The sequence below is a fragment of the Manis pentadactyla genome, chromosome 5 (genome assembly GCF_030020395.1).
Source record: "Manis pentadactyla isolate mManPen7 chromosome 5, mManPen7.hap1, whole genome shotgun sequence".
Taxonomy (NCBI): domain Eukaryota; kingdom Metazoa; phylum Chordata; class Mammalia; order Pholidota; family Manidae; genus Manis; species Manis pentadactyla.
The window spans coordinates 129,068,571-129,078,216 of record NC_080023.1 but is presented as its reverse complement, the minus strand read 5'-3'; positions in this window follow the sequence as shown (position 1 = coordinate 129,078,216).

The following is a 9,646-nucleotide window of genomic DNA, read 5'->3' as shown; positions in this document are numbered from 1 at the left end:
TCTCACAACTGGTAAAGTAGGAATAAACATCCCAAAAAACAAATAAAGACACATGAAGAAGTCAGATGCAGGCTGGAGAGCCCCACTGCTGCCCATAAGGCAGGACAGGGCTGAGGTGGGGGGCATCCAGCTCAGCAGGGCCTTTGCGGGGCCTGTCCTCAGGCGCCTCACGGCCTGAAAGGAAAGTCCCAGCCCAGGTGCCGCCCCCACAGAGACCTGCGGACTGACTTCCACCAGCACTGCAGCTCATCCAGACACACATGCTGTGCTGTGTGCGCTCACAGAGCAAGCTCATTGTATGAGGCCCCCTGTGGTCTGTATGTTATCTTGGTACCCGTGTTTGAAGAGGAGGGAGATCCTTAAAATAACAGCTGTTATCTTGAGTATTGGCAGCTGCCAACTATTGTCTAGATTTTCACATGGTAACAATACTAAAATTACCAGTGAAGATAATTATCTCCATGATACTGCTGAGATGTTAGCAAGGCAGGAAGCTTGAGAGGAAGGTACTTCCAGTGCCTCCCTAAAGACCTCGCAGCCTCAGGCTTGGCCCGGAGCACGAGAGGGACAGAGGGACAGAGGGAAAGCACGTCCTTTCAATCATAAACCTCCACTGGGAACATGCTCACTTTGTATGTGAAACAGCTACAACTGGTAGACAGGGGGCTGGAAAAATGAGGCTTCTGAGAATAAAGGGAGCAGAAGGACAAATGGCTTCATGAGCAGCTCCCTGAGTCCACTTCCCTTCCCACCAGCCCTTGTGTGTGGCTCAGGCCCTCTTTGGCACGGCTGTGCCTCTGGCTCTCTGGCTCTCAGTGATCTCAAATCCTTCGGAGCAGCACGGATGCCGTTAGCCAGCAGAAAGACAAGGATAAGACAGTTGGAGTATATATGAAAAGAAGGAACCATTGTTACCATTTCATTCATCTGTTCTGATTTCCCGTATTCTTCTGACAGAATACTTGGGGGAAAAGAGATTTTAAAAAAGAAAAAAATATACCCTGCACACTTACTCCCTAAATATTCCAGTTGGGTTTTATTAAGAACAAGGAATTTTCCTTACATAACCACAGTGTAATAATAAAATTACATTATTTCTAATTTTGAACATATTACTACCAATTGAACAATAGTATTATCAAACACACAGGTCACATTTAATGTCACTAACCACCTAATGATGCCTTTGATAGCTCCCCATACTTGACATCCTGTCCAAAAGCACATACGCATCCAGTTGTCTGCTCTCTTGTGTCCCTGCCCCTCAGCACTTCACGGAGTACTTGACCCTGATGTGTTAGGAAGCAGAGGTCAGTTACATCTTAGAGCACCCTTCAGCTTGGGTTTGCCTCATGCTCCCTCAAGACCTGAGTCAGGTACGTGTTCTGGGCAGAAATGCCACAAATGTGCCTTTGTCAGGGCCCCACCAGCTTGTCCCAGGGCTGACGATTTGAGCTCCATCCCTTGGTCTAAGGTGGTACTGACCAGGTCTTTCCACTGTACAGTGACTAGTTCCCCTTTCATAACACTAATTTTTTTTTTTCTTGATAGTTTGGTTCTGGCCTATCTTTTTTTTTCTTTTTTTTTTTTATTAAGGTATCATTGATACACACTCTATGAAGGTTTCACATGAAAAACATGTGGTTACTACATTCACCCATATCATCAAGTACCTCCCATGCCCATCAGTGTAGTAAGATGCCACAGAGTCACTACTTGTCTTCTCTGTACCACACTGTCTTCCCTGTGACCCACACACACACCATGCATACACTAATTTTTAAAAGCAAAAATCTTAGTATTTTTTAATCTCACATTAAACAACGTTACTAGGACTTTAGACAACATCTTTGCTACATAAAAGACAAAGAACTTGTGTGGAATCCTCCAAAGATGGTGAGAGGTCAAGACAAAGTGGTCTTGGGGCTGAGAGATTTGCGCCAGGGTCTCTGCAGTACCGAGGGAGAGAGAGGGGACCTCAGAATTTCCGTCTTCCCCCCAGTCAGGCACCAGTGAGAGTGGGAACACAGCGGGGACAGTGTGGATGCTCACCAGACTTTCACCAACCACCCAGTAAAGTAAAAAACACTGGTTCTCAAACTTACACATAATCAGAGTCCTCTGGAGGGCTCATAGAAACATGGATTCTGGTGCCCAATGTTTATGATTTAGAGGAGAGAGGGGACCCCAGAACTTTTACTTCTAGCAAGGCCCAGAGTGATGGGGTCACTGCTGTTCCAGGATGCCACTTTGAGAACCGCTGGACTGGACTTCTTTAGAATGACAGCTGGTGGTCGTGTCCTCTCCAAATAGGGGACCTGTTTCTCCAGGCGTCGTCCTGACCCTCTGGCTCACCTCAAAGTCTATGAACCTTCAGCCCCTCACATCACTCTGTTTGCTGCTTGATTATGAAAATTATGTCATTTGAATCACTGAGCTAAGACTTAAAAAAAAATGGATTTATGAGATTAGGAAAGTGAAAATCCATTCCAGCTGCTCTGCTCCAAAATCACTCCTTCCATGTTCATCAGCAGCCGAAGTGTTTATAAACTACATCAACTTTGCAGCTGTAGCTCTAGGGATGTGAGCACCCAAGAATCTACACTTTAACCAGATAATCTCAGAGGCCCTTTATGTAAACCCTACCCATGGCCTACACATAGATTATCTGTGTCAATTCCTGGTCTCCTTTACAAGATTCTTTTACCCATTTTCCAAGCAAGGCTTGGAATGTTAGTGTTCACTAGAATCATCTGAGGAGTGTGATAGACGTGCAGCTCCCAGACCACTGCTCCCTACCCCACCCCAGGGTTCTCATGTCCGTGGTGAGCCCCACAGCCTGCACTGACCATGCACACATGATTCTAAGAAGTGTCCTAAGAAAAGTGATAGCCCCAGTCATCACGTCATCACTCAGCAAATGTTGATTTTCAGCATGAATTGTGTTTAATAAAACAGAAGAGTTGGAGTCTGCTGGTGTAATTGTTCCCAATGCTATGAAAACACATCTCCCAGGGCTGGACCAGATGCTCCCTTTGAGGATGATCCCTACCCGGCTTCTAGGGGGCCAGTAGAGGGGAGCACACATGTGAGCCTTACACACACCTCCTTCGGCTTGGAAAGTGGCTCAGTGTGCACTTCTGTAAAACATATTAAACTCTTCAGGCAGTCAACATTCAAAGGTCCTCCAGGGCAGGCCCCACCCAGAACCTGACACTGCTGCCAGAGCAATGAGAAGCACGTTCCCCTATGCTGGAGACCCTCCAGGGTGCCATCGGGGACTGAAACAGACAGGGAAGGGGATCCTCTGCCCTAGCCTTGCGGCCCTTGGATTGCCCCCCACTAGCCCTCCTGGCTCCACTCTGCCACTTCTCTGATCTCAAGGAGAAGTCTGAATGAGTGTTCAGCTTCTCTCCCATCATTATATAAGCCTAGGGGCCCCAAGCAGAAGGAGTTCCCCTACTCTCTGCTCCCTGAATCCTATCCATTCCCCAGTCTGGCGTTCATGCATCTGAAGATTCTGTACCTGTATGCCTTCCACCCACAGTGGATACTGAGCACTCAGGAGGAGCCACCAGGCTTTTGTTTTCATCCCTATAATTTTCAAAATGCTCAGTCTAATGTCTAGAACATGGAAAGACCTAGATGAATGAATGAATGAATGAATGAATGAATGAATATACAAGGACCTCAGGCCTGCAAAGGCAAAAGGGATATGAGGCAGAAAGCTGCTATGTGAACAGCCAAGGTTTAGGGCCCAGAGAACATATCAGGGAATGGAGAAAAGCCAGAGGGGGCTCTAGAGTGCTCAGACAAGGCAAGTCAGCTCCCATGTGTGCTGGGAGGAAAGCAGACTCAGAGCTCAGTCATACAGGGCTGCTTGAAGGTAATGAGTCCCAAAGCCTGGGAAATGGTCAACTGGTGGGCAGGGGTGAGTCCTCTCCATTATGGGGTGCAGGGAAGGAGACAGAGGGGCCCAGTAATTCCAGCTGTGAGAAAATTGGCCCACCTCTGCCTGCCCCAAACTTCCCCAATAAATGTTGGGTTTTGATATTTTCCAGAGACTAAGGATGACCATGTGTGCACAGCTGGCCCTTTTTCACCCTCTGCTTTGTCTTGAACAAATTTTAATCAGGCTTCTTTCTTTCATTTCATTATAGAGAAAAATCATATCACAGACAAAGCCCTGGAGTATCATTCAGCACTGAAATGTACTTTCACCAACTCAGAGCCTCCTGCTTTCTGAGAGGTGAAGATGAGAAACTGGAAGGTCTCCACTGATGCAGCTCAAGAAACAAAGGCCCTGAGGAGAGCCTGACCTGCCCATCTGGACACCCCATCCATGCTCAGCGAACAAGGCAGGGAGCAGCCTGCAGGACAGCCCCGTCAGTGGGTCCTGTTGAGACAGACTTTGCTTTCCAGAGCTCCATTCCTTTCTCTCATCAACCCCCTTTCATCGGCTTGCTTGTTTTTAGGCTGCTGGATTGGTTTTGCAATTGCTTTTCAGTTTTTTTTTCTGAGTAGAATTTACATAAACAGCACATTTCAGTGACAATACAAATGATTCTGGCACCTTCCAAAAAGCACAAACCCAGAAAGCCATTAGCAATAAAAGGAGCTGCCATGTGTTGCTCTGAACACACAGCAGGAGGGCAAATACAGTTTTTTGAATATTCAGAAAATGCACACAGGATAATTCAGTGACTTTGTTATGGTGACTGTTCCCTGATGAAGTTATCTGAGTCATATTTGATTATTCTTTTTAACATAAGTGATTTATAAGATTTCTGAAGACACTATGTCTATTAACAATGGCAATACCAGCTATGTAACACGTGTTTGTTGGGTGAGATGTCCCAAAGCCATCTCCCTACCCCAACCCCTCCTGTCCAGCCACAGAGGGTGGGCAGAGTGTTTATGTCAACTGCCCTTGCCTGTGGGCCACAGCTCACAAGGGGATGCTGGATGGGGCTGGACCAATCAAATTCACTTCCCTGGTAATCTGAATGTGGGCCCCTGAAAAATACTTACTTGCAAAATAATGGGTTGCCCAAAAGTAAACCTGGGGGCCTTGGGGGCAGCTTGGAGCCCAATGCAAGAAGCAAGCATCACTGCTGGCTATGGATAGGGGACAGGCGCTGAGGGTGGTGGAGATGAGAGGTGGTGGGGTTTCCACTCTTCCTCACGTGATAAGATTAGTGTTGCGAGGTAACTTGCCTGGCCTCTCCAATTGCTGCTCATGGCCCTGACCCCTGCGCTGAGAGCCTTTGCTCTGACTGTCTTCTCAAGGCTCTTTGCACTGTAATAGCCTTAAGGACACAGAGATCATGTCTCCTTGAGGCACAGGGCAGACTTGTTTCCTGATGAGAACAATAAAGATACTATCTCCCTCCAGGGCAAAAGTTGGACTGGGTTGCTCATCCTTAGAAGATTTAAGATTTTTCAAACTCAGGACTCTTTCCCTCTGGTGCAAACATACTGAGTGCGCAGCATCCTCTGGGGCCCACCTCCTTGCACCTTATGAGCTGGTGGGGGACAGGGAGACAGGAAGTAGTGCAAACAGGAAACTTGTGTCCCTTCTGTGTCCTGAGTGATAAAGCCCTTGTCTCTGACCCAGGAGTCGCCCGTCTTTTGCCAACTTCCATGAGGCTGTGGTAGGCTAACTGGTTAGCTTTCAAATAGGGTAAATCTTCAGCCATTCCTAGTTCTTGAAAAACAGTTAAGAAAACAGATAAGTGATGGGGCTGTTTACTCTGTGTACAATGACAGGTAGAGCCTGGTGTACCCAAGAAGCTAAAACCCTGCTCCCAAACTTGAGAAGTTTATAATACATCTAGAATCTCACTTATGATGAGCTTTATTAGCTTCCCAATTGCTTTGCAGGAACTTTTATTATGAATCTATTGTTAAATATATGCATTATAACCTGAACACCAGGAAAGCAGCTTTCTATGATTCCTATGTCATTCAACTGTGAGAGGATTCAAATTTCCAAAACTGATATAGGGGCAAAAACATTTTTCAAATGCTCCTGTAATCTTCCTTCTGTGTTATTTCTTCCCAGAGTAAGTAAAATGTCAGGAACAGAATGTCTGAATTAATAGCCTGGTTCCTGTAACAACATTGATTACAATAAGTGCTAAGAATATGCAAGGTTCAAGGTCCTACGCTAAGCATTTTATATATGTTACATGAGTGACTGTTTTGAACAGAGTCTGGCACATAGTGTAACATAAATGTTTGACAGTGTTATTATCACACTGTCTCATTCACATTGTGTCGCATCTTAGAATGAGAAAAGTGAGGCTTTAAAAGATCAGCAACTTGCCCAAGGATAACAGGTGAGTTTGTGGCTGCAAGCACCTGAAAGCACTGTGACAGCAGGAGTGTGGATCCACTCCCATCAAGGCTCAGTAGGATCAGCGCAGGCTTGGCCACCTCATCAGCTCTATCACTATTACCTTAGATCTCTCCCACTTCCTGCCCTAGATCTCTCCCACTTTCAGCTAAACACTGGCTAGCACATTATTACAGGCTTTTCACCTCATAGTCACAAAGTGGCTGCAGCCCCTCCAGGCATTATATTTTCACAGGGCAATAGCCAAACCTTTCCCAGAAGTTATCCTGCAATTCAGTGATCTACCCTCATGCCTCTTTGGCCAGAGTTAGGCTCCACAATCACAGATTTTGGGGAGGGAATCAAGTTGAGTCCCTGAGTGCATTTAAATGAAGTCCTAAACAAAATCAGAGATCTGCCCACAAGAAAGAGGAGGTGAAACTTTGTCAAAGCTAGCCTGGAATTATGGGGCCTAAAGGCTCTACTTTTACCCTCTACTATGACACTTTCCATTACAATGGAATGTTCTAGATCTTCGTTGTCCACAGCCACATGGGATTATTGAGCACTTGAAATACAGTTAATATGACTTAGGACATGAACTCAATGTTTTTAAGATTAATCAAATTCTAAGAGCCAGGTAAGCCAAGTGGCTATGGCCCCAGTGATACAGTAACAGCAAATCCATAGTGTTGCTCTGAGATGCTCTAGGGCTCTAATGCTGTGAAAAGATCATGTGAAACACAAATGTAATTCAAATTTTCCAATGGCCACATTAAGAAAAGTAAAAAGCAACAGGTAACATCCATTTTACAATATAACTTATTGTACCTGTATATCTGAAATATTATCACTTCAACACGTAATCAATATCAAAAATATTAATGAAATATTTTACATTCTTTTGTCCACCCTACATCTTTGAAATCTAATGTGTTAAAAATCACACTTACAGTGTGTAAGTGTTAAAATGTGTAAGTGTTAAAATCACACTTACAGTACATCTCAATTTTCAAGTGCTCATTAGCCCATGTGGCCAGATCTGGTCCAGAGATTTTCAGAGCACTCATGTCAAGTTATCTTTCCTGATTCTTTCACAGCCCTGAGAAGGGAAACAAACTAGAAACAGCAATACAAGGCTTAGGAAGGCTATACCAGCAGCTCTGACTGTCATCAGAGACCCCGGAGGGCTGGTGAATGCACGTGGCTGGTGTCCACCTTTTGTGTCTCTGCTTCATCAGGTGAATGACGTGCATCGCTAATGGGTGATGTGAATGCTGCAGGTCAGGGGCCACACTTGGAGAAGCACCACTCCAAGGGAGCTGCCTGAACTCACACCCCTTGTAAGCAGAGGGCTCCAAATTAAAACAGCATTCTCTGTCTTCCAGCTCATTCTCTCTACACTGCTGAAACAGTCTAAAACTCTCAAAGGACTGAATGGCACTCGCTGCTCTCTCTCTGAAGGGTTGGAAGCAGAGTCTACATAATCTGTAAGCATTGCACCTGTTCCGGATCTGCACCTTTTGCATGCTGACTTTTGGCTATCACAAATGATTTTAGGTTCCACTTTTCTTGAGGAAGTCACTTAATAAGTAATACATTCTTAAAGGAGACCCTCTCGCTTATGTTTACTGTGCCACCTGGGCCTTTGGGGTAGAGTGGGACGGCACTGTCCTTGCACTGTCTAGATGTCACTGGAGTTCAGATGCAAACCTGGAGAGGCGATTACAATAAATCACTTCTGACAAAGCTTTGCTCCCAGCCCTGGGTAACTGATACCTTTAATATGCTTGGTGGCAGAAGTGATCAAAGCCAAGCTGAGCTTCTGATAAGCACTTCAGATGATTTTCTAATCAGCAGGTACCAGAAGTGGCTCTCAGAACTGCTGTTGTCCTGCTCTGAAGGGTCAAGCCTCCCCTTGGTGCACTGCTATTTGCAGAAGGAACTGTCTCCCTGTGGTCCAGCTGCTTCAAGGCCAGGTGACTCCCAGCCTGAGCAGTGCATCTGAAGAACAGAAATTAGAGAGATGGTCACATTTACGACAAGAAAGCTGATCCTTCTGGCCTGAGGAGGGGCTGTGAGGCTCCTGTACCACCCTCTCGTCTGTCACTCAGCCAAGAGCTCTTCAGCAGCTGGGACCAGCTCTTTCACTACCTGGAGGAGAAGGTCCCTCAGACCTAGCCTGGCTCCAGTATGCATGGCTTATGACAATGTGCAGGGGAGCAATTTGAGACTAATGCCAGATATTTAATCAACAAACCCAAATGGGGCCCCAGTATATACATCCTATAGCAAAGGGACAGTTGAGCTGAAAAATATCTTAAAGACAGATTGTTTCCTGCTGAGTTTACTCAGCATTAATTCTCACTAGGTTCTCTCTTGGCAGAGAAATGTAGTGACTGCCCCCTTCAGGTGTGTATTTAGTGCCTTGGGAGAGGACAGCAACCTGGCCCCAGCCAGTAGGCCTCTTCCTACCTAAGGGACAGCAGTCTGCCCCTCATCCTTCTAGAGGTTTCTGCTCCTTTGAGCAGAGGGGTACCTGGTTTCTTAGATGTTTCTCTTGTCGTCTCCTCCAGCCATCCTAGAAGCACAGTGATTTCCATACCGTGTGGCCCCCAGGCTGCCTGCCTCTCTATAATCCCATTTAATTAAAAGTTGCATCTGTGCAATTCTTTAGAATTCTGTGAAAAGCCTTAAAAAATATCCAGATGCCTAGGCGTCCTCCACACCAAGTAACTCTGGGCTTGTGATTTTCCCCAATGATGTCAACATGCAGCCTGTGGTCGAGACCCCATGCTGCATAGGACATCTGGCTCCAAGGAAGTGGGTCCCTGGGAGCTGGAGTTGTGTTAGATCCCCATCCTATGCCCCAGTGAGGGGTGGGACCTCTTCTCCTGTGATCAGCCTTAGCAGGGTCTGTGCCCGGCTGCTCATAACCCAGTGATGCACACGCCCCAGCAGCCACGCCTGCTCCTCCCAGCTCATCAACTGTGACAAAGCATGCTTGTGGCAAAAACAGATGCAGCCAAGATCTTTCAGCCACCAAGCTCCAGAGGCCCTGGTAGGGGGTGCTAAAAACCACACATAATGCTTATTGGTGTCAAACCCTGTTCTGACTGCCTCACATATGCCACTTGTTCATTCCACACAACAGCCCAGCTGCACTAGGGCTAGGATTAATGCTGCTTTGCAGGGAAGGATATGGAGGCTAGAGAGGATGAGTAACTTACACAAGGCCACACAGCTGGGAGACAGAGGAGCTGGGATCAGACTGAGGCACTCACACTATGCTAGGCGGCCTTCAGGAAT